The sequence below is a fragment of the Rattus rattus genome, chromosome 10 (genome assembly GCF_011064425.1).
Source record: "Rattus rattus isolate New Zealand chromosome 10, Rrattus_CSIRO_v1, whole genome shotgun sequence".
NCBI classification, from domain to species: domain Eukaryota; kingdom Metazoa; phylum Chordata; class Mammalia; order Rodentia; family Muridae; genus Rattus; species Rattus rattus.
Genome location: NC_046163.1, coordinates 42860206 through 42885505, shown reverse-complemented (window position 1 = coordinate 42885505; position 25300 = coordinate 42860206). Strand labels below are relative to the sequence as shown.

Genomic DNA, 25300 nt, shown 5'->3' with positions numbered 1-25300 from the left:
GACCAGCACAGACTTGTATATGGTTATGGCTTCTACTATAGACTGGGCAGATGGCAGGCCTGTGGGTGAGACCCTCCATCTCTGCTGCATAGCATAGCAACATGAGGGTGTCCAAGGCCTGCCTGTACCATGCACTGGAGGGCAGGTCTCTGGGTAGCATGGTGGAACATCGGTCTTTGTCTGTCTTTCTCCTCCCATGCTGTGCTGCCTGGATTTGATTTGGTTTTTAGGAGTTTTATGCATACAACAGCTTTGGCCACTAAGCCAGCATCAAGCTAGGATGAACCAAGGCCTGCCGTCTGCTCTGCCCCTGACAGAAGAACAACACCACCATCAAGGTGTCTTTTGCCCATTGCAGGGGCATGAGGGGTGTCATTATTTTTGCTTAGCCGTTCAATACTCCTTTCGACAAATGGAGATGGCATCTATGGAATGTTCTGGAATCAAACAGTAGAACAGTGTTACCAAGTATATCTGTTTTCATTAGCTAATTGAAGATCCTACGAATTAGAATATTACTAATGAGGCTTGGGTTAAATTAGCTCTTTTTTTTTCATCAGCAAATCAAGCAGATTGGAATATTTTGAGGTATCCTGTGTTTTGGAGAACCTTTCACTGCAATGCAGTGGACAAAGTACTTTATAACACACACACACACACACACACACACACACACACACACAGAGAGAGAGAGAGAGAGAGAGAGAGAGAGAGAGAGAGAGAGAGAGAGAGAGAGGAGCAGGTGCGTGGTGTCTGGTCCTGGGATCTTTGTACTGTCCTAGGTGGAGAAACTTAGTCCCACCCTCCAGGGTCACTCTTTTGGCTACTTTCTCTATTCCGTTTCTTCTTTCCAATTCAAGTTTGTCTGGAGTATATATTCTTAATGGATTTTATTTAAGCAGGATGTTAGCACCCGCTAGTAGGTATTATATTTTGTTGCCTTGGGCATGTGGTTGAACATATGGGAAGTAGAAGGTTAATCCAATCTTTTGGAATAGTAGAAGCCACTTTTGAAAGAAGGGTCAGCTGCAGAGTTACACTCGTTGCTGTTTTAGAAATTTAGCTGTAGACAGACAAGAAGGTAAATAAGCCACTTTGATTTTTTTTTTCAGTGAGAACTTTCTGGCAAGAAACGAAAGTCAAGACACATAACCTCAGAGAACATAAAAGCACTGAGCTGTAAGGTACTCACTCTAGTGCTGGAATTCTCTGGCCAGAACATGAGCCTGTAAGGAAGAGTGGGGTCATCTTGGCTGCTCTGATATAGCATAATAAAATTTGACAAATTTTGTCTGTTTATCATCTTTGAGTTGACAGTTAAAATGTTAAATTAGAAGCTCTTGCTGTTACAAAGGCCGTTGTTTCTTGTACATTTAAATTGAAAATTCAAGTGGGAACTGTCTCTTCACTTTTAGATTAATCAATCTATAAGAACATGATGTCTATTAACATTTATTTTAAAGGCATACATATTTTCTTAACAGCTAAATGACCTTGAGTAATTTCATTTGTCTTTGCAATGTTCCCCTTCAACTTGTATCGTAGAATAGAATAGTAATGTAAGATATTTTCTTTGATTATCTGATTCTTTCTATTCCATTTTGACATACTTGTGTAACAACAATGAAAACTGAGATCCTATTGTTTTGTTGTTTAATTTCTTTTTTTTTTTCTTTTTTCTTTTTTTCGGAGCTGGGGACCGAACCCAGGACCTTGCGCATGCTAGGCAAGCGCTCTACCACTGAGCTAAATCCCCAACCCTGTTGTTTAATTTCTATACTCAAATTTCATGTTTACATCAAGATCCCTTTAGTACAATTTTAGATCAGCCAGTGGTTGTTAGAAATTTCCTATAACCTAGAGTTTGTGTATATATATATATTCCTTTTGTGTTATCTTTAGAATTACTCTCCTGTACAAATGATCAGATCATACATTTAACTATAATTATTAAATATCAAAAGTAGATGTCTTAGGGAACTCCTCTTGGTATAGTCTACGAGACAATTTGTGTGGCTTTGATTAACCGAGATGACGTGGGTACTTTAAATTGCTCCTTTATTTGACACCCTACAAATTGCAGCAGCTCAGGACAGTGACCTACAGGCAGGGGGTCATGGTGAACATTTTGTTTGTCAAGTGGAAGAAAGGTTATGCATATGAAGAGGAGGGGGAAGTAAAAGGGATGTGAAGACTTTGGAAGACACAGACTTGAGGAACTGCTTTGTAGGGAAAATAAATACATATGGAAGTCTAGAAGTTGATTTCTTTGAAAGTATTTTTGGTAGGCTTTGGTGGGATTACGTTGGAAGGGGGTTTTGATGTTTTATTAATAATTGGGAATCCTGACATAAAAATATTTTGGATACTCCAATGCATAAACCTCATTGCTTTTGCCAAATAGTCTTTGTTTTAGAAGCATAAGATGCCTTTTAAGTAGTCTATGTAAATCTATCAGAGATAACTGAAGTTATTCATGATCCCCAGTTACCTTCATGGAGATGTCACAGAAAATCCTTTGGAAGATTCTGAGATAGCTGTCCTTAGAAGACACCAACACTCAGAATTTCCCTTCACTGTGACATCTAACATCTCCCCTAGGTTCTTATTAAATGTGGAAACTTCTTTTGTCTGTGGATGAAGCAGAAGCCTTCTAAGCAAGGCTGGTAAAGGCAGAGGCTAGGCAAAGCCCCAGCAGTGGGCAAAGGCAAACCCTGTGGTGGGGGAGGAAACCTTGAAAGGAGAGGAGTGGGGAGAAAAGAGAGATGCCAAGGGAAAGAGAGGTGGAGTTGTCTCATGGGGAACACAGAGCATCGCTCTTCAGACTGCGTGCTGGTACTATCGTGACCTAAGTCTATTTAGGGAACTTTCCAAAACACAGGGCAGCTCTGTGGGGCTGGCTTTCAGAACTTATGTTACCAATTGTTTGGGGAGCGGGCTAGAAAATTCACAAGAGAATTGATTTTTTTTTTCTTTTTCAAGAGAATGACAGTTTGACCAAAGGATTAAAGGCTTGGTGTGTAGGGGCTAATTTTCAGCAAGCCTTTCAAATTGTGAAGATTTTCTTCCTTGTTAGAGTAGTCAAGACATACCAAGATAGTCATTTGACCCACTTAGCAACAGCTTTCTTCTCGGTTCACAATGTTCCATGAATGTCCATGTCTTCTAAACCCATGAAAACAAAGTTGTCAACTGGCTGATTGTCTCCCAGTCATTGGTATGCCGAGATGTCCAGTCGCCGAGTTGTGTTGTCAGAAAACTATTGCTGGGTTTATTGTGGCTTACTTTTGAGGCTGACAAGTTATACAGTGGGGTGGAAAAGAGGAGGCCTTGCAAGAAGAACATGGGGCATAGTCAGGAGGGGCGGGGCGGATAGCAGTAGTATTCGGAATGCTCTCAATACATTTACCAAGCCAGCAATTACATCTAAGACCTAAACAATACAGCCAAGTCAGGAAACTCTGTGATAAGTTAGTACAGCCCCTTGCTGTTGTAGATACAGCTGATAAGCATCAACAGCTCCTTTAAATTTTAATCTGTGTGGTTAACAGAAGGCAATACAGAAAATTCAAATAGTGGTTAACCATCTATAATGGTCAGAAGATCCACAATATTTATTTTGGAATTAATGTCTGGAACCAAAACCCATTTCCTTGAGGATTTTATATGTCATTCTTTTGCTGCGGAGAATTATTCAGACAGAAGGCCCGTAGAAACCATCCTCCACTGAACCAGGGTTTGCAGGTTCATTTGTTACTGCAATTTGGATTGGGACTCAAAACTACATCTGAGACTCGTTAAACCACCAAGCCCAAGGGTTGATGCATATTTTGCTTATGGTTAAGCTTACCTGTATTTTAAAACATTAGATATTTGCTAACTTCTTTCTCTTCCTTGAATTGCACTATTAACTTTTTGGTTGCTGTGCTAAAACACCATGACCAAGGCACCTGATGAAAGACAGTGTTTAATTGCCAGAACATTTAGTGTCTATAATTGCAAAGTGGAGGCCTTGTAGTAGGAACCGCAGAAAGCTCACACCCCGACATCACAAACAGTAGGCAGAGAATACTTCCTGAGCAGAACGTGTCTTTTGAAACGTCAATGGCTGCCTCCAGTGACGTACTTCCTCCAGCAAGGCCACACCTCTTAGTTCTTCCCAAACAGCCAACAGCTGGGCACCAAGTGTCCAAATGCCTAAGACTTATGGGGGATATCTCACTTAAACCACAGAATCTTTACATTCGATATACTTGAAAGTGTTCACTCATAGGGGCTGGAGAGATGGCTCAGCGGTTAAGAGCACTGATTGCTCTCCCAGAGGTCCTGAGTTCAATTCCCAGCAAGCACATGGTGGCTCACAACCATCTGTAATGGGATCCGATGCCCTCTTCTGGTGTGTCTGAGGACAGTTACAGTGTTTACATATACATAAAATAAATAATTATTTTAAAAAAGAAAGTGTTCACTCACGTTGATTACCTGTGGAAACTTATTTTTAAGACACCAAATAGTCATAAACAGGACTCTTCCTTAAAGCAGGATGTTTAGGTCCTTAAAGATCAGCGAGGCCAGGGTGAACTGCTTTGGGTTCAGCCGTCCTCCGCACAACTGCTAAACCCCAGCTTTCTCTTCTAATCATCCAAACTGATGAAGCTAGAAATTGATATGATCTATGTAGAAATTCATTGGCAATCCAGCTCCTTCTCCCCATGATTTAAGAAGCCCATTCTAGGGAGGATTGACCAATCACAGTTGAAGGGTCTGGGTGATGAAAGAGCAGAGCGGGAAAGGTTAGGCGATCGCCCACATCTACACTTCACTGTAAAGAACCGCATGATGGTTTACTCACGCTGCAATTAAGTCGAGATGGTTTCTCCAGAAGAAGGGGACGTTCAGACACAGCAAATTTACAAGCGAGGATTCCAAACAATAACATGTGTTTCTCCTCACTCTGCTCATAATTTCAATTAGGAACACACTGATTAACCCCAGAACACAGCTCTTTGGGGGAAGGGGGACTCTTAACGTCTATTATCCTAATTTCATGAACTCGGAGGAAAAAAGGGAGACACTTAGAACTCATTATAGCAAATTATGCAAAGCTAAGCCTCTGACAGGCTGTGTCTATAAAAGGACACGAGACTGGATCATAATTTCCCCTGGAAGGATACGGGACTCTGAATTCAGAAGTTGTTTGCATGAACTGACTGCCTCACAACCTTCTTGTCCACTCAAATAAGAGGAAATGCTACAACGCTGGGCTGAACGTTGACAGCGTGGTAAGGAGTTCATTATGGAAGGCCGCGAGAACAGTGGCCACGCTTCATCAGAGAGCATGCGTAGGCGTGTGATGCGATACCAGGTGTTCAGAACTCAACATGATGGTATGAATGCGAGCACAACTTGTGTTCTAATGCTCTCCCATATTGGATCCATTCATTCCTGTTTGCTTCTATCGGCTGTGGCCAAGTCACCTTCCTGACATCTGTACTTCCTGTTCTGCGCCTTGTTCAGTCTCCTGCCCCAGGGTGAGTTTTAAAAGGCAGACTGTGTTACCCTCCCCCAACCCCACTTAAAGTTCATCAAAGTTCACATTGCACTTTGGGTAAAATACACAGTCCTTATTCCTTGTCAGCTCTTCCTGAACCCTTTCCTCCCAAACACTGACCTTCTTTAGGTTCTTATTTTTAAAAAAATAGCAAAATATCCTATATCCAGAAGGCCCTTACCTGGGGAATTTCTTCCGCACACGTGACCTGGCTGTCTACTAGCCAACAAGGCGCCATGCTTCATAGACTTCTCGTTAGTCTGTGACCATTATTTTTAATCTCACTGTTTTCTTGTCTTTATAACACTCATATTATCTAAAAGTATCTTTTAAAACATATTGTTCTGTGAGAATCCCAAACACAATATATATTGATCATACATATCCACCCCCCCCAAGTTCCTTCTGAGCACTCCCCTGAACATGTGTCTATTTTTTGTTAGCTCCTGAATTCAACTCCTGTTGCTCATAGGCGCACAGATGTGCACACATCGGGTCATGGGAAAGCTCCCAGTGTCCATACCCCCAAAGAAAATGATTCTCCCATTTCCAGCTGCCATCAATTGACAATTACATTGACATAGGAGTGGGGCCTCGGTAGCTCCTTCTTCTGTTTGTGCTAGAATTTTTAACTGTCTTGGTCTTGTCCAAGGAACCACAGCTGTTGTGAGTTCATGTGTGCAAAAGCCATGTCACGTTTAGAACGTAACATTTTGTAACATTCCTTCCTACCCTCCGGCTTTTAGAAAATAATTTGACAATGTGTCTATTTGGCAAAAATAAAAGTAGTGAGTCTGGAGGGCCAGAGAGCTTATATGCCTTTCTTCTCTCTTAGAATGGGACCTTAAATGCCAGGAAGATAGTCTGTCTTTTATATTGTTCGCCCGAAATGATTGGGAAGAATGCCTACCTATTACATACTAAGCTCTCAATAGTCGAGTGTTCGACTCCCCTGACTGTCCTTGTTTCATTTACAAGTTAATACTTCCATGTCTCTTACAAGAAACGGATGCTCACCTGACGCTGTGGAGTTGCTGCCTCTGGTTCTTGAACTGTGAAATTATTTTGTAGCTGAAACAAAATTGTAATGTCATCCTTGGCTTTTTGAAAAACCATGTAAGTAGGGATCTACGGAGCTTCATTTTAGAAGCAGGTAGGATTGTGTAATTGGAAGTGAGGATGTAAATGGTGTTCTTTGAACAATCACTGTGGAGTGAGGAGTGAGTAAAGGGCAGGTTGTAAGACTGAGCAGTGTAGACCTGCAGGAAAAACAATGTGAGCTTCGAGCTTAATTTCCAGCCCAGGCCACATTTCCAGTTATGCCCATAGTTAAGGTTCATTCTTCTTATTTATGAGGTGTAGTGAACAAACAACATTTAAAAACGATCAGTTTATAGTCTTGAGAAAATTAAGTGGCAGGTAATATGTAACATGAATAGGTTTCTTGGCTCCTACAGAATAGTGTAAGTAGTAAGCTGTTATAGCAGACATTATTAATAATGCATCTGATGTTAAACTTCCTTTTCCCTAGATAAGAGAGCCCTGGCTTTCTTCATGCTGGTAATATGTGTATCTGTATGATGAATCATGCTTTAAATAAGGCCATTATGTGAATTCTTCCCATAATGCTATCTTCCTTTGTAGCTTCAAGTGGCTGATTCCAAATGAAACTACTAGGGAGTTTTCTCTCCGTTTCCCTTCCACCTTTCTCTCTACTTCCCTCCCTTTCCCCACATCTCTCAATCTTTCTCCTTTTTCCTTTTCCTACCCCTTCTTACAGCCTTGGCCCTTCCTCTTCATCTTGCTATCTCTTTCTCTCTGTGTAAAGATTCTATCTCATCTGATCCATCTTCCTATGTCTATCTCATCTGATATGAATACAGAAACAAGAATTTGTGACTATGAAGCCTCTTGCACCTTTTTGAGAAAGTCTTGCCATTTTGATCTATTAAAGCAAAACTAAGAGACACAGACAATATTTGCTTAGGACACTGTTATTTTATTTGCATCTGAAAGCATGTTGAAAGCATGATGTTGGTGTGTGTGTGTGTGTGTGTGTGTGTAAATATGCATTTGCATATGAGGTTAAACCAATAGAGCACTTAAAGGTGATGGTAATGGGCTATAAATAATGTTAAAAGAAAGCTATCTGGCTCAGTATAATTTGGATACTTACCAAAGGAAAGCAGGGATAGATTGCCAATTTATTTAAGGTCACATATTAAATATGGTAGAAATTTGGATCTTTAATTGCATCAGAGCTAAAGTTCAGGATACTATTCTTGGTTGTACTTTACTATGGAAAAGAATAATGTGTGTATATGTCAAAGCCAAGTTTAAAAAGAAATCTGCTTTTCATTTTTAAGTTAGCTTCACTTTCATTTATTTTATAAAAACTAAATGCATTCTGTTTATATTGTTGGATATTTTAGTAAAATATAAACAGCATTTACAAAGAGCTACACTAAAATACATTTAGCAAATCATATATATATATATATATATATATATATATATATTCAGACTCAGTGCTGCATGTCTGAAAGGTTGCGGAGAGAAGGTCATTTGAGCTCAGAAGTTTGAGACCAGACAGAGCAACATAAGTGAGATCTCATCTCCAAAGCAAAAACAACAAAACAAAACAGATGTGCAAGAAACCTTCATAAAATAAAACTGATGCTGGCACTGAAAATGCTTCCTTTTGTTAGGTATTATTTAAAATATATTATGCTATATGAAATTTAGTCTTAGAAATTTAAAATAATACTACTAAACCAAATTGTTTTAAGAAATCAACCTACAGAAAAATTTAAAGAAACACAGCAATCTTAAGTATAAAGAACAACTTTGCAGGCCCCATACTTTCTGATTTTAGAGAATGTTACAAAATCCCGATAAACAAACATATTTACTATGCTAGCATGAAACTAGACATACAGACCGATACAATAAAATAAGTATCCGAGACATAAATCTACTTATAACTGGTATTTGATTAAAGTAACAAGAATACAGGAGAAGTAGGGGTCTTTTCAAAAAAGCTGTTCAGAAAAGCAGATAACGACATGAAGAATGATGCCATGTCCTGCCATATACTAAAGTGAACCGCAAATGTGTTAAAACTTAAATGGAAGACTTGAAGCCGCAAGCTTACCAGAAGATATGACAGGAAAGTTGCAGACCTCTGATTTGGACAATGATCTTCTTTCTTCCTGATGCCCAAATGAATTATAAAAGTTTATAGATGTCAGTAGTCTAATGGGATTATACAAAGGAGTTTAAACCTTTTCAAACTGTACTTCTGATAAGTTAATATCTCAGAAATGTAGAGGACCCAACTAACTCAAGAAAATAAATAATCTGTTGAAAACCTGGACAAATGATTCAAATAAACATTTCTCAAACATCCACACTTTCTAATTGTATATGATTGTACACAGTTCATCATTAATCATCTGGAAAATGGCAAGTTAAAAATAATAGTGTGGTGATTGAGCTCCTCAGCGGGGAAAGTTCTTGCCTTGACAGCCTGACAACCTCAGTTCTGTGCCTTAGTTCTCCACATAGATGTGGAAAAAGAGAACCTGCTTCATCAGGTTGTCCTGTGACTTCTATATTTACACTGTGGCACAAATGTGCCTGCACATGCAAGTAAGCACACATGTACACACACATCTTACATATACACATATCACACATATATATTCATCATGAACACACACATACATTATGCACACACATACATGCACATCATGAACACTCATACATCATAGTACACATATATACACACCTAATGCACACTCACATGCATCATGCCCACACACAAGCATTATGTGCACACACACATAATTAAGTTATTTTTAAAAAAAAACCTTGGTGATATACTACTTTACATCTGCTGGAATTCCTGCTGTTAGAATTTCAGTAGGTGGTACATATGTGCAAGGATAACCAAAAGGAGAAGTCCTGTGCACCATTGATGGGAATGTAAATAAGTAAGGCTGGGAAACAGAGAGACCTTAAAAGTTAAGACTAGAATCACCAGGCGATCCTCTGTTGAGTCCCTTTGTTGAGTATATATTCAAAGGAATTGAAACAAATATATGGAAGAGAAACCTGTTCTCCCCATAGTTCACAATAGCTGGGGTTTGGAGCCAAGCTACGAATCTGTTACAGTGTAAATGAGAAATGCCCACAGTCTGTGTTTGAAAACTTGATTTCCAGATAATGACACTATGTGGGAAGATGACAGAACCTTTAGTAGGCAAAGCCCTGGCAGAGAAGTTTTATAGCCCAGCTTTGATTCTTGTTAATTTATTTCTATTCTCTCTGTGTCTCTCTATCTCTGTCTCTGTTTCTTATCTCTCTGTGTCTCTTTCTCCATCTCTCTGCCTCCTTCTCTCTGTCTGTATCTGTCTGTGTCTGTGTCTGTCTGTCTGTCTGTCTGTCTGTCTTTCCTTCTTCCTCTTCCTCTCCCTCTTCCTCCTCTCTCTCTCTCTCTCTCTCTCTCTCTCTCTCCCTCTCTCATCACTTACTCCCCACCTCCTGATTATGGATAAAATGTGACCAGAAAGCCTTCTGATTCTGGGGCAATGCGAATGATAAAGTATACCCCTTGAACTTTTTTTTTAATCCGAGATAGTTAAGGTAATTTAATGCTAACTAGATCATAAAAATTATCAAGGAGTTAACATTTTCAAGCTCAGTGTTGGTATGATAGGGCTTTTAAGCTCTATGAGTGAAATATTATAATGATAAGGATGTGTTTCAGGACAGGGGGAGGATATAAAGGCTCATTAACAAACCTTGGCCGAAAGCTGATCTTTGTTGGAGTTGGATGATGTCACATAGTGGCTCACCGTATGATTTAAACTAGTCGTATTCATGTACATACTTTTCTACAAGGTTAAAAAGATTGAATAGAAAGCTATTTGAATTGAGTAAATAAAAGATGGATGTATCCATCCTAACCAAAGAAATTCAAATCAAAATAATTATGAAGATTGCTTTTAAACTTAACAAATTGGGATTGGAAAATGTTACAAAAACTGCCCTCAGTTTTCCAGCCCAGGTACAGCTTGAGAATAGAGAGACGCTTTTTAGAAGTCTTGCTGTTTACTTCAGAATCTCATCTGGCATCCAGAAACTTACCATACCAAATGACATAGTGATTATGTAGAACAGTGTCACATCTACCCCCACACCCATGTAATGACATCCTGGCAAGCAGCTAAGCAGAGCAGTTCTAGCCTGAAGCACCTTTTTCTTATGTGTCTACATGTCCATATCTTATTATTGTGCATCTCTTTAATATTGCTGGGATCAAGTGCTGTGACTATTAACAATGATTCAATGATTGCTAAGATTGTTCATCTCATCTGTAAAACTGAATACACATAGTAGTGAAGTGAACAGAAAATTAGACATCATTAATACAAATATTCCAGGGGCATGCATTAGCTATAGAATTACTCTTTGAGCCTACAAATATTTTATAAAAATTTAAGCAATGATATAAGCAAGACCAAAGAGATGGCACTGTGATTCTGGTTAGTACAGACTTCCTCACATACAAACATACATGACGTTAAAATAGATTTTAAGAGCTTTATTTAATTCCTAGTTATTTAATTTATTAAGCCTGAGTCTTTTAAGAAAGCTCCATTTATAATTTTTCACGACTTTAAAAAACATTTCCCTGTTTTTTGAAAATATCTCCTTCTTAAAAAAAAAAATCCTGATTTGAGTTCTCCTTTTAAAATTTCTCCTCTATTCTTTCCAACCCATTCCTCCATTCATCTGTGTCCACTCCCTTTCTGTCTTTTAGAAAACAAAGAGGCTTCTAAGTGATAATAAAAAATGTAATTAGATAAAACAAAAACTAATACTTTGAGATAAGACAAAACAAACAGAAGGAAAAGAGCCCAAATAAGCCTTCCCTTCCTTAAGTGGCTTCTTGTCATATTTTATCACAGTGATAAGTGGCCAGCATCCGTCAGTGAAGGACAGTTGAAGACATTGCATGTGTTCATGGTGGAATGCTATTCAGGAGTTATAAAAGAAGTAAGTTGAAGTGGATATTTCTGGTTGTGTCATGTGTTGCAAACTCATGTGATGTTTTGCTGAGGCAAGACCCCTGAGAGGACATGTGATATTTGGAGAGAGTATAAATAGGACCCAACAGACAGTGACGGGGCACTTGTGTAGCTAGCATTGCAACACATTTTTGGTCTCATGTCTTTACTTCATTGAGAGAGGCACAGCAAAGAATGTCTCCTGGTGTTTCAGCTGGTTCTGGTTGTGCCAATTCGGCAGGGGCCTGGCTGTTTCTGCTGGATTGTGCCACCAATGCTGATATGTGTTTTGTATCCTGACACTATTGAAATGGACTGTTGGTATCCTGACAACCAAGATTGGAATCACCCCCAAGACTACTTCTAAACAGGTCCACATCCTCTTGTCTTATTTATCATCTTTTCTCCCCTACTTTTGGATGTCAGAATAGAAGGGGGGGCAGTTTGAAGCATTTGAGAACACTTATTTAAAGTAGTCTAAGCTTACAGTAGGTTCTGTCCCTTGTGACAACATGAATGAGGATGCTGGAAGCAGCTTGGTAAACGAAATAAACCAGGCACAGAAAGACCAGTATCACATAAACTCACTTATGTATGGATTCAAAACTCATTAATTTGTTAGAGCTAGAGAATGACATGATAGATACTAGAGGATGGCAGGAGGTTTCGATTAAAGGACACAAAAATTTCAGTTAGAGGAATGAGCCCTGGAGATCCATTCTAAAACACAGTGATTTCCTGAAGAAAAAAAAATAGTATTATGGAAGAAAGGAAAAGGTGTAAGGTGAGGTGGTGCCTTATTTTAATTATTCCACTATGTATATGTATTTTAGTTTTTAAAGATTTATTTATTTTCATTATATGCGTATGGGTGTTTGGCCTGCATGTATGCCTGTGTACCATGTGCTTACCTGGTGCCTGCGGATGCCAGAGAGGGTGTTGGATCCCGAGGACTCTGGTTACAGAGTGTTGTACGTGGGTGCTGAATCTAACCCAAGTCCTCTGGAAAAGCAAGTGCCCTTAGCCACTGAGCCATCTCTTTAAACCCCTCCATTAAACATAGGTATTTTAAAGCATGATGCTATTTGTGACAAGCACAAATGATTTTGTATGGAATTTAAACAAAACTAAATAATTGTAGGTAATTAGGTAACTGTCAGTGTGCACAGTGCAGGAAGTGACTGTTGTTGCTTTCTAACCTTCATTAATAGTAAATCACTTTTAAAATTCATTTTTATTTTATTTGTATGTAGGTTTCTCTCTCTCTCTCTCTCTCTCTCTCTCTCTCTCTCTCTCTCTCTCTCTCCCTCTCTGTGTGTGTGTGTGTGTGTGTGTGTATGTGTGTATGTGTGACATGTATGCAGGTACCCACAAAAGCTAGAAGAAGGTGTCAGATTCTCTAAGAGCTGCTGCTCCAGGTGAACCACCAGATGTAGGTACCAGAGACCAGACTCAGGTCCTCCGGAAGACCAGAAGCACAGGGCCATCTTTCCGACACTGACATCCTGCCTGTTTAACCATTATAATCATCCTCCTTATTTCGTGACTGTGAATACTGAAGCTCAAATACATTGAATAATTTGCTTCAGAAGAGCTATAACTTGAGCCATGAAGATTGTCTCCAGAGTCTCCTCTCCTATTTACGATCATCTGTGGCCCCACCTTATAGTACTCCTTATATTCCATATGGTTATAGTCCCCATACTAATATGAAGCACCTATCTAACCCTTTCCTAAATTTTTCATCCTCCTTTATGAGGATCGGAAGTTATTTTCCACCTACGATCTTTGAGATACATGAATTTATCTAAAATGCCTTTTCTTATTTCTCCCAGAAAGGAGACCAATTCTGTTCTCAAACAACAGGTTGCAAGTTTCTCTGAACAATGTCACAAACCAAATTTATTACCTGTCTTAAGAATGAGGAATCAGTTACCTGCCGGGACAGGTTAAAAGATCACTGTGTTGACCACATTGTGCCCGCAAAATGCCAGCTTGAGTTTTTCCTTTCCTATTCATTTCAAGGCCTGGTTTCCAAGGATGATTTTATCTTACTGTCTTAGTCAGGGTTTCTATTCCTGCACAAACATCATGACTGAGAAGCAAGTTAAGGAGGAAAGGGTTTATTCAGCTTACACTTCCACATTGCTGTTCATCACCAAAGGAAGTCAGGACTGGAACTCATAGGAGGCAGGAGATGATGCAGAGGCCATGGAGGGATACTGCTTACTGGCTTGCTTGCCCTGGCTTGCTCAGCTTGCTTTCTTAGAGAACCCAGGACTACCAACCCACAATGGGCTGGGCCCTCCCATCTTGATCACTAATTGAGAAAATGCCTTACAGCTGGATCTCATGGAGGCATTTCCTTAAAGGAGTTTCCTTTTCCTGTGATTCCTCCAGCTTGTGTCAAGTTGATTCACAAAACCAGCCAGTACACTTACCTTATTTGGGGGAGGGGGCTGTTTTTCCATTATAATTTTGGCTTAGAATATATGGATTAAAGATAGGTACTGCTGCCCTTCACTTTGTAAACGTTGTAAAGGGAATAGGATAGACTGTCCTGTTTGTAGCTTGACTAGACTAAGAAGTAAGAAAAAAAATCAAGACCCACATGGATCTAATGAAAAGGAGAAATGTGAAAATTAAACGTGCCAGGGAAGCAGAAGAGCCAGAGAGAAGTCGGAAAGCCCGAGACCAGAAGGTGGGAACTGGTGTTCCGGGGCATTGAAAAGTCTGATTCACCCTGTCCCTTATTTGTGGAAACCACAGTTTTAAAGAGTTTCCCAGAACTGACTCTGCTTGGATGCTCCTTAGGCATCACGGAAATAAACAATTAAGCCTAGCTCTGGCCACATCCTTTGTCTCTTGGCATCTGTATCATCTCCCCAACCTCCAAATTGTTGGTAGTATTCCTGAAGCTAATTACTCATCCCTGCATCCGCTCGTCTCGATGTGTGCAGCTCTCACTCCAGTCCACATTTATCATGGACCACAACACCCTGGAAGCTAGCTACTCGGTTCTGGAGAGACCACAAGAAGATTCCCAGTGCGATCGCCCCAGCCTGTTTGCCACGGTTATAGTTTTCTGTTCTTATTCTCTTCTCTACATCTTCTTTTCAGTACTTCATAAAGGATTTAGCTAACATAAATATCAGATCATTAGAGCCAACGGCACAGAAAAAAACCTTAGAGGAGTTTCTCTGAAATATCCCAGCCCATGTCCTCAACTTCCTTTCACTCATTAGTGTGCCACAAACTAGCTCCTCTCCCACTGTTCTCCTAAGGATGGCCCTATAAAGTTCTATTTGCTCTGCTTATGACTCAAATGGAATCTTCTGTGTTTTGTCAAATGAAGTTTCAGATGGTATCTTTCTTCCACTTCTTAACCCTTGTTATATTTCCTCCTCTGTCCATATCCCTCCCCCACATCTTTCCCAATGGTCTCTCTTTTCCTGTCTTAACTTACACTGCAACACTGCTGAGATCTGGCTCTATGATCTCTTCTCCACTTTCTTTTCCTCTTGTGGGGTAAATTATGAACCCCACCTGCTGAAAAGATTTGAAGACCTGGTTTCCAGCATCTTAGAACATGACCTTATCTGGAAATAATGTTGTGGTAGAAGTAATTATCTAGGTTGACATGAACTGGTACTGAATCAGAGGGAACATAATCCAAATGCTTCTGGTGTGCCTAAAAGGTCAAAAATATTTAAGTGTAGGCATTCATTTAGGAAAGACAGACACATAAAGAGAGCAGCAGAGATTAGATCTAGGCTATTATACACCAAGAGCACCGGGGGTTCCACAAGGTAGAAGTTTGTTTTGACATCCATAGACAACTAAGGCCAGTGACAGGCCCAAATTGGGATTCCTCTCAGGGGGAGGCCCCAAGGCCTGACACTATGACTGAGGCTGTGTTGTGCTTACAAATAGGGGCCTAGCATGACTGCTCTCCTAAAGGCCCAATAAGCAGCTGAAAGAGTCAGATGCAGATATTTACACCCAACCAATGGACAGAATCTGCTGACCCCTGTGGTTGAATTAGGGAAGGCTGGAAGAAGCCGAGGAGGAGGGTGACCCCTGTAGGAGGACCAGCAGTCTCAATTAACCTGGGCCCCTAGAATCTCTCAGAGGCTAAGCCACCAACCAGGCAGCGCACACCAGCTGAGATGAGGCCCCCAACACATTTACAGCAGAGGACTTCCTGGTCTGGACGCAGTCAGAGAAGACGCACTTAAGCCTTGAGAGATTGAGGCCCCAGGTCTGGTGGGGTGGGGGGTGTGAGACCATCCTCTTGTAGATGGGGGTAGAAGCTGTGAAACATGGAACAATCAGAAGGTAGACTAAAAAAAAGATTAAAGAATAAATAAAAAAGAAAACTAAGCATGATACCCCCTTCTTTTCCATTCCTTTCTCTCCCTTATCCCTTTGCTTCATTTTGTATTCTTCTCCACTACTTGGTTTTCCCTCCCTTCTCTCTAGTTCTTCTTTTTTTGCTTTTGTGTTTCATGTATAATATCTAGTTGGGTGACTTCATTTACTATGAATATTCTGGACACTGTCAAATGTCCTACATTCCAGTACCAAATTTATTGTTTCTCATCTTTGTGTGCGAAAGGCGATGGAAACATAACATATACATAACGGGACCCAAGCTTGCTCTTTTTTTTTTTTTCTTTTTTTCGGAGCTGGGGACCGAACCCAGGGCCTTGCGCTTGCTAGGCAAGTGCTCTACCGCTGAGCTAAATCCCCAACCCCCCAAGCTTGCTCTTTTAATATTCTGTAGCAAGCTATATTATCCAACACTGGCAGCCATTACATTTTTCATCCTTATCACAATGCAATGTTATAACATCTCCCATAGCGACCTGAGGAGCTGCACTCATCCTTAGATCTGGTAGGTCTGTGTGACTACCATCACCAGTGAAGTGACTGATGCTAGACGTTGTTTTATGCATTTTCCATGATAAGGTCATTGAAAATATCATTCACTCCCACCCATTCCCTTGGAAGGTCTAGGCTGCCTCGGGAGAGTCATATATAGGTGGTGTGGTCATTAAATGCTCTAAGCACTTGAGTGAAGAAATCAGACTCAGCCGCCGTCTGATTATACCACATGACACATTCTGAGCAAGGCCCATGCAGTTTTGTTTCCAAAGGGATGATAAAACATGTTAATTTTAGCTACTAAACTTTAGAGTCTGTCACCATGCAGCAGTAGATTACTGGGACCACTGGATAGCTCCATAAATGAAATGACATTTTCTAAATGATGTGTGTTGTAGTTCTCATTCATCCTGGATTCTTCCTTCCAAATCACTTTGTAAATTATTCAATTCTTTAAACCCTGCTAGTTCTAGCTCATGACTCTTGTTGACTACATTCTTGTCCATAAGCCATGACTCCGCCTTATTTAACCCTTTGATATAATTCATGTGAAGAATGAATATGCAAAGTGACATTTACCCATCTCTTAACCTGTCCATTCGTTCGTTTACCTCCTCATCATGGAGTCCTGACCAAGGTCACTCTGTTTGTAAGAAAATAGTCAACATGTAAACTTTCTTATTTAAAACCCTCCTTAATTAAAGCCATTGTAGTTATCTGAAGAGGTTACAGAATAGTTTTGGGAACAACTTCAAGAGCAAAAGTGAAACACTTGTTCACTTTAATTGTCATGTTATGTCATTATACTGTACTCTCACAACAGCACTGGAAAGTAGCATCCATTCTTCAGTAAACAGATACTCAGATTTCTCGCCCAAGTTTATGATTAATTAATTATCATCCTTAATATAGATCTAAGTCTATTGATCTAAAATTCATCTTTTATAGACATACCTTCTGTTTTCTTTTACTATTGCTGCTCACCTCTTTAGTGACAAAAGTTCTTCCACTGTTGCCATGTCAAGCAGATAGCCAGTGATGAGAGTATCTGAATGAGTCACTGAATATCTGAAGTTGTCCCTGACAACTTACCTGTCAGCTCTTCTGATCTCAGTGCCCTTAGGTACCTAGTGAACTATGCCTTTTTTTCTTCCATACAATTATCTTGAACAGGCCAGAAGTTGAGATTTCACGAGAATTTTGTAAAACAAGACCGACTGAGGGAGATCGCATTAATGATAATTCTCTATTCCTATGTGACACTCGGAGGAAAGCCACAGCTGAGCATAGAGGAGCGGTGGTATCTGGGTGTGGGTCTCTGTGCCCGTGTGAGGCTTGTGAGGACACAAGCACATGTGCCGTCTGCAGAATGAGGAATCCAGGGGCTGGCGTCATTCTGGTACAGAGGGGTGTTTTTCTTGTCTGCCTGTCCATGTGTTCTTAGGTACACATGTGACTTCTGCATGGGTGTGCCAGTCCTGTCTGTGAAAGGGTTTGTCTGCACATGTGGGACTGCTTAGAAGAGCCAACTTCTAAGTAACTTTTCCAGACATCCCTACACGACACAAGACTAAGTGAAAATGATGTCAGAAGCATAAACAAAATTAGCTACTGATAACTGGGAGGTTGGGAAGAGTGAGAAAATGGAGTGTGCAACCCATTACATAGCGTCTTCCTCTTATCTTTCTAGTATCAAAACACTCCTCTTCCCACTTCTACCTCATTTTTTCCCAGATGAATGTTTTTCATACATCCCCCCGCCCCATGTGAATCATAAAACTAATAATCATTTCTGTGTTTCTGCCTCTAAAGAGGAAACACTCATCTGGAGATCGGGGAAAGACATGCGGAAATGTCTCCTCAAGATTAATGGTCCAGATTCTTGTCCCACCCTATTGAATCATTAGGCAGTCTCCATATCAGGCTATGTATTCTACAGCTTCACCCACTTCCCCAATCAAAAGGCAACACTATAATGGGATAAAACATGCAGGAACCTATGTATTTATGAAAGAGCACGGAACAAGTAAACCATCTAGGTAAACTGGTTAAAATATAAGTTATTTTTGTGCTATGCTGAAATAACATTTGTGAGATGTTTGGAAAGGTGAAACATCAATAGAAAAATATCTGAAAATTATTGATTGAAGGATGGGTGTGCTAACAGCTGTGTCATACTGTTCTTTCCCAGATGTTTTAGCTGATGTATATGTTGACTGTTGGCTTAGATATTTAAATACAAATGGCTATTTATTTGGTTATTTAGTTTATTTTTTTACATTTCTATGGCTTCTGGGTAACTAAGGAAAATGAATTTTCATTTGAGAGGAAGAGAACAAAAAGTTAGAGAAGGTTGACTCAGTATGCCTAAAAAAGTATTGGTATTTTTTTTTTTTTTTTTTTTTTTTTTTTTTGTTTTTTTGAGCTGGGGACCAACCCAGGGCCTTGCGCTTCCTAGGTAAGCGCTCTACTGGCTGAGCTAAATCCCCAGTCAGATTGGTACATTTTGCTGAATGCAGAGAACACAGTGGGGACAGGAGTGAGCACTTTAACTTGGAAAGAGAGGGAGCACAGTTTGTCATGTGTGGGAGTACGTAAGCCCAGAGACTGGCTGTCACATGTGCATGAAGTTTTTGGGAGCACACATGCTCCAGCCTATGTCACCTGGGTGCAATCTTATGTGGGCGGTTCTAGAATGAGAATTTAAACTGTAGTAATTGAAACCCAGTTGTATTGTTCTTAACATAGAGAAAACGTTGAGGTCATAGAAGGTGTTCCATCTGGGTAAGTAGAAAAAAGAATTGTCATGGGCAAGTCTAGACACTAAAGTAGAGGCCACAAAGGCTCCACTCTAGGGTGGCATGGGACAGTGACATAAATGGGACATAAATGAAAATTATGCACAAGATCATATTTTTTTCCATTTTCTAATTCTGTTTACTGTCTAGACTCCAGAGGGAATAAGACTTAAGATAATAAGCACAGGAAGACACAGGTGTTCATAAAAACTGAGTGAGATTTTGTAGCAATTTTAACATCTCTTCCTCCTCTTCCTCTCCCTTTCCTTTTCTTTCTCCTTCTCCTCCCTCTCCCTCTCCCTCTCCTCCTCTTTCGCTTTTGCAAAGATTAGCTCTGTGAGAGACCTGGATTAGGGAGAGACCTTGTAGTAATGTCATGAGGTTGAGGTTCCACAAAGTATGTGATATTCTGATATTTTTGTTGTGGGATGGAATGCAGTCTTAAATACAACACTAGGTATGGATCAAAACAGCATTGACCAGTGAGGTGTAGAAAGACTCTATAAATGCTGTTGCTTATCTGATCTTATTTATCCTAGAACATTTGATGTTTCAACCCAAAGAACATGAACTATTTATCCTTTCCTGTTGTTTAACACGATCCCTTTTATACCATCCCATTCACTATCAATCGAAACCACACAGCTATCTATTGCCCGTGTTCGCTGAGATGTCCCTTCAGTACCTCAGACTCAGAACCCTGGGATCATGCTGTCAGACTCATGTCCTTCCGGGTCCTACACCCCAATCAACAGTTCTATTTTATGCTCAGACGTTGAAGCCAAAACTCTAGGGATTTCTCCATACTTCCTTTTTTCTCTAATCACAAGCTTTTAATTTGTCTGAACCGTTCTAAAACCTCAACATTTATTTTTACCTTGAACTTGAAGCCACTATTCTTTAGCACATAATTTTATTGGTAACAGATTACTTTTGCCCAGGTAAAACTTCCTATTAAATTTATTATTTACTTCTTATTTTTATATTTTTCCATGTTCATTTATATTATTGTTATGTACTTTTCTTACTTTTTATATTTAACATTCGTTTAATATTCTCAACTACAGGGCTTTTCTAACTTACATTGCTTCCCATCGGCTAAGACAAACCCTTTTAAATTTGCCCTCCCTGTGGACAGAATTTCATTTTATTTTTAAGATAATTTCTTTCCTTAAATTCCTTTCTTACTAGTTGCATCTTTCAGATTCATCCCTTACAGTTTCCCCAAGTTATAAGTCATTGACTGAGTCATATTTTTCTGACCAGTTGAAATTATATTTTGACAATTGAATTTTAAATTCACTTTGATGCTCCCTTGTATTACACGTTGGTGAAATCGTAGCACTGTTGTAACGATAGACTTCTTTCCACACTGCTTCCTAAAACCTGAGTTTTGAACCTTTGCTCTTCCCCACGTTGTGCTTGGCTCCTTTTCTCTTGGCCCAGTCTTCAGCTTACAGGCCTATGTGTCACGGCAGCTCCCGAATGCTTTGTAACCCATGACAGTCACCTCTAAATACCCCACAGGGACTGGTTGGCATGTCCACATCTGCATGCATCTGACAACCATCATGTGTTGTCAGAAAATGACAGTAGAGGAGAACCCCCTGGTTCTTTGCTAACATTTTTTTGTGTTTGTTTGAGTTACTCCTTTTTTTAGATATTGAGCCCTTAGGTGAAGTAAAACTAGAAGTAAAATAATTGAAAATACAATAGCCACTTTCTCGCCTACCCTGTGTTGGGACGAGCGGCTGAGTAGCAGATGGCTTTTCACAATGCTGTATGTACATTCTGTGAGAGTTGGGATAGCGTGTAAACAGAAAGTGGATACCTCACTTCTGTTCAAAGCTGGGTCAGGACCATAAAGCTGACAATATTAAATACTCTGAGGGAAAGAGGCCACATCTGCTGCAGATGCTTTTTGAGACTTGGAAGAATAGACTCGGGGAAGTGTTTCCAGGAGTTAAGGGTACATGTGGTAAAAACCGTCCCCGTTCACATTCGCTCTGTCTGTCGCGCTGCTGACACTCTCTGCTGTTTCTAAGCCATTAGAGGTAGTACCTGGTGATTAAGAGCCTGGACTCTAACGGCAGACAATGGTGGGTTCAAATTTCTACCTCATTCCTTTGGGACTTTCGCACAAGGACCTGTAATGAAATCACGAGCCTTGAAACAGTGCAATCATACTCTTCCCCTTGCTCTCTTCCGCCTGTTTGTCTCATCCCATGCTTTGGCTTGCAACTTGCATGTTTCCAGGATCTGGGTCTTCTGGTTGATTTTAGCAGATAGAGAGCCTCAGGAGGAAACATGGAGAGTGCGATCGTGGGGTCTTGTTACTTTTTGCTTAGATTTTCATTAGACAGTGTGCATTTTTTTTTTTTAAGGTACTGACTTGCAGACAGTATTCCTTCTTTTGGTTCTCTTCATGGATTTTAGAGATCACTTCCATCCTTCCAATAGGTTTAGGGAGGGGGGTGGCCCCAGCAATGCTAGTGACAAGGTACTGTGCCAATCCTTGTGATCTTTTATATTCTGGTAAATAGTTTTTACTTCATGTTCCTCCATGTAGCCTATTTTGAGTGAGTCATCTGCTTTCCACCCAGTGGATAATTTTGTGAAGACTCAGTTCTCTTCCTGAAAATGGGCACAAGAATATTATTCACAAGTTTGAGGACTAAGTGAGACGTTGCACTTAAAGCATTGATTATGGTGTACAGGAAACAATTGACGGGCCAGTGAGATGGCTCAGTTTATGGAATTGACATGGAAGGAGAGAACTCCATCCTGCAAGTTTTCCCCTGACCTCCAAATGTGTTCTGTGGCTTATGTATACATTTGTACATGTGTTATACACACAATAAGTTAACAAGTACACTTATAGAAATGCTGGATGTGTATCAACTACTGCTATTGGTAGTAACAACAAAAATCATCTTAACGTAACTTCACCACCGTTGATTATATTTAAAAATTCTGCTTCCAACATTTATGCATGTAGAAGTTTTATACATTAGCTTTTGGTAAGCTATGTTTGCTTCTGAATCGTTCTTCTCTTATGTCTCTTCATTTAAATCGACTGATATGTTTCTTAGACAATGACTAGCAGGTATAGCTAGAGGAGCATTTATCAATAAACATGCTGAGGAAGATATGCTTTTATAGCGATGTGAGTCCACCCATAACACAATTCAAGCACCATAATACATGAAAGTAAAAAGGGCCCATGAAGAGATCTTCGAGACTAGAGACTGCAGCTCAGTGGTGGAGTACTTACACAGGGTCTCAAATTCCATCTCCAGGACTACAAAACTATAAAACAAAATAAAATTGCATCTGAAGAAACAGCACCTTCTTAGGACAAGGGTAGATCAACAGTTCAGTTATTCAATAGTTTCTACATCCATAAATAGAAAAGCAAAATAATACCTACATAAGCAGAATAAATCGAAACAGCTCGGTTCTAGTAGGAGTCAGAAAGATGAAGTCACAGACATTAGCCTTCCTCATCTGCAAATCTATTGTTTATTTCAGGGGACATACCAAGCCAGAGAGGCTGCCCAGTGGCAGTCCCAGATCTCCACCACTTAACACCTGGAGCTTCACTCTGTCATGATCTCAATGCTAAGTGTGGCTTGGCTATGGGAGGAGTTTCATCTCAGGAACAGATGTAGGGCAGCCTCTCTTCTGTTTTAGCAAAAATGTGGTTGCCATAGGCCACCACACTGAGAACCAGAGGACACCACGCTGATTAACGGGAACCAGATGCTCCAGTGAAGGAAGCCATGGAGAAATATGAATTATTCTCAGCCGAATGACCTTCAATTGTCTCCCTTAATGTTGAGCCCTAGTTGGTTGCCGTAATCTCTTTCTGGATACTTAGAGAAGAGAGCAACCAAGGGGCAGCATCGTAGAGTGATTTATGAATACATGCACAGAGGTCACCCGTGGTATGTGAGAGAGAAGGGGAGGGAAAGGAGAACAGAGGGAAGGAAAGCCAGCGAGCGCACGAGAAAAGTTGAGAGCGAACTCGAGATCAAAACAAGAATCACGGACATAGCTGCAGTTATGTGGGTAGAGTCCTGGGTAAGCACCGGAAGTCCTGAGTTCCAGTCCTTATTTTAGTATTGACTCATTGTGACACATGGAACCAATTTAAAACATCTTTCCTATTAATCCACTCCCTCAGGCTCATTATGCTAAGAGTCTTTCACCGTGGCAATGGGGCCAAGTCTCTGTAGATTTCCTGGCTTTCAGGTATCTCACTAAAGCGCAGAGTAACATGATCTGTTTTCCTCCACTCAAAACTCCACGTACTGATTGCTTCATCCTCCCTTTTTTCTGGCCCGTAGTTAGGCATCCAGCAGACATAGACCCACGAAAGTCCTTGACCTTTCCCTTGGCCAGCCTTCCCTTTATGGATGGTACTTTGGTACGTACTGCATTTTACCGTTCAAAAAATGGGTGCCATGGCAAGAAATAGTGAGAAACCATTTTTTGAAAATACGGTTCTGAAAAGAAGAGTCACATGTAGACTTCTTTCACCTCTTTCACTGAATTTGGCTAATTTATTCTCAATTTCAATAGCCACGAAAACACCTTCGTCTGACTAGGTTTCCAAACTTAGACCTTTTCTGAATCTCTTCTCAAGCTCCATCGCAATTCATCCCGTTCCACTTAAAGACAAGTTTTCTGTTTTCTTAAAATCCTGGTTGCTGGTGTCTCTTCCTCTGGTCAAGTTGACTATTGTGTGGCAATAACTAACTGGCATGAAAGCAGGAAAAGTCTATTTTACCAGCTGTGACTCAAGCCAGATTCCACTTGCTCCTTTTTATGTTTTTTTTTTCCTCCTTTTATCTGATATTTTTATTTACATTTTTAATGTTATCCCCTTTCTCAGTTTCCCCTCCAGAAACCCAATCTCCCATCACCCCTTCCCCTGCTTCTATGAGGGTGTTCCCTCACCCATCCACCCACACACTCCCTCCCACCTCCCTGCCTTGACGCTCCCCTCATTGGAGCATCAAGCCTTGACAATGTGGTCTCTCCTCCCATGATGCCCTATGAGGTCATCCTCTGCTATATACGTGGATGGAGCCATATCCCTGTGTACTCTTGATATGATGATTTAGTCCCTGGATTGTGTGTCTGTTTGTACATACATATTGCATTATTGCACACTTGCATACATACACAGATATATATGAATACAGCCTGGGAGTCTTGTTTTGTTTATTTATCTTATGTATGTGAGTACACTGTAGTTGTCCTCAGACACACCAGAAGAGGGCATCAGATCCCTTTACAGATGGTTGTGAGCCACCATGTGGTTGCTGGGAATTGAACTCAGGACCTCTGAAAGAGCAGTCAGTGCTCTTAACATTTGAGCCATCTCTCCAGCCTGAGTCTGGTTTTGTCATTGTTGTTTGTGTGTATATGGTTTCAGGGTTTTTTTATTGCACAATTAGGACTAATAGAGTCTGACTCTCTCTCTCAGCAGCCATCAGTTGCTTAGAAGCTCCTGACCTAGGGGTGTGATATCATGAGACTTTTCATTAGCATCTGCATGTCTACTGTTCATACTGTTGTTCGGATCTTCTTAATGCAGTCACTCATACGAGACACTGTTTCCAAGCAGAACTCCTGGTAATATCTCTCTTGAAGTCTTTCAGCTTCATCTTCTATAGATGCAGGAGCTGTGGTGTAGATGTTTCTGGTGGGGTTGTGCTACCCATAACCCATTGATATCTGCATGTGTCCAGTTGTGATTTTCTGTGATAGCTCCCTTTGCTGCAAAGAGAAGTTTCCTTGGTCAGGGGTGAGAGATAAACCTATTTGGCAAAAATGGCTACAAAACCTACGTTGATTTTATCATAAAGTCCTAAAATCTATTCAATTGTGTATTTTGAAAGTGTGTGCATTTTCTTTTCTTTTCTTTTTTTCTTTTTTATTAACTTGAGTATTTCTTATTTACATTTGAGTGTTATTCCCTT

General features: G+C 40.3%; 1 pseudogene; it reads right to left on the bottom strand.

Annotated features, from left to right (window-relative positions):
- Positions 1–226: 226 nt before the first annotated feature.
- Positions 227–363, bottom strand: LOC116911820 (annotated as a pseudogene).
- Between the last annotated feature and the right edge of the window lie 24937 nt (positions 364–25300).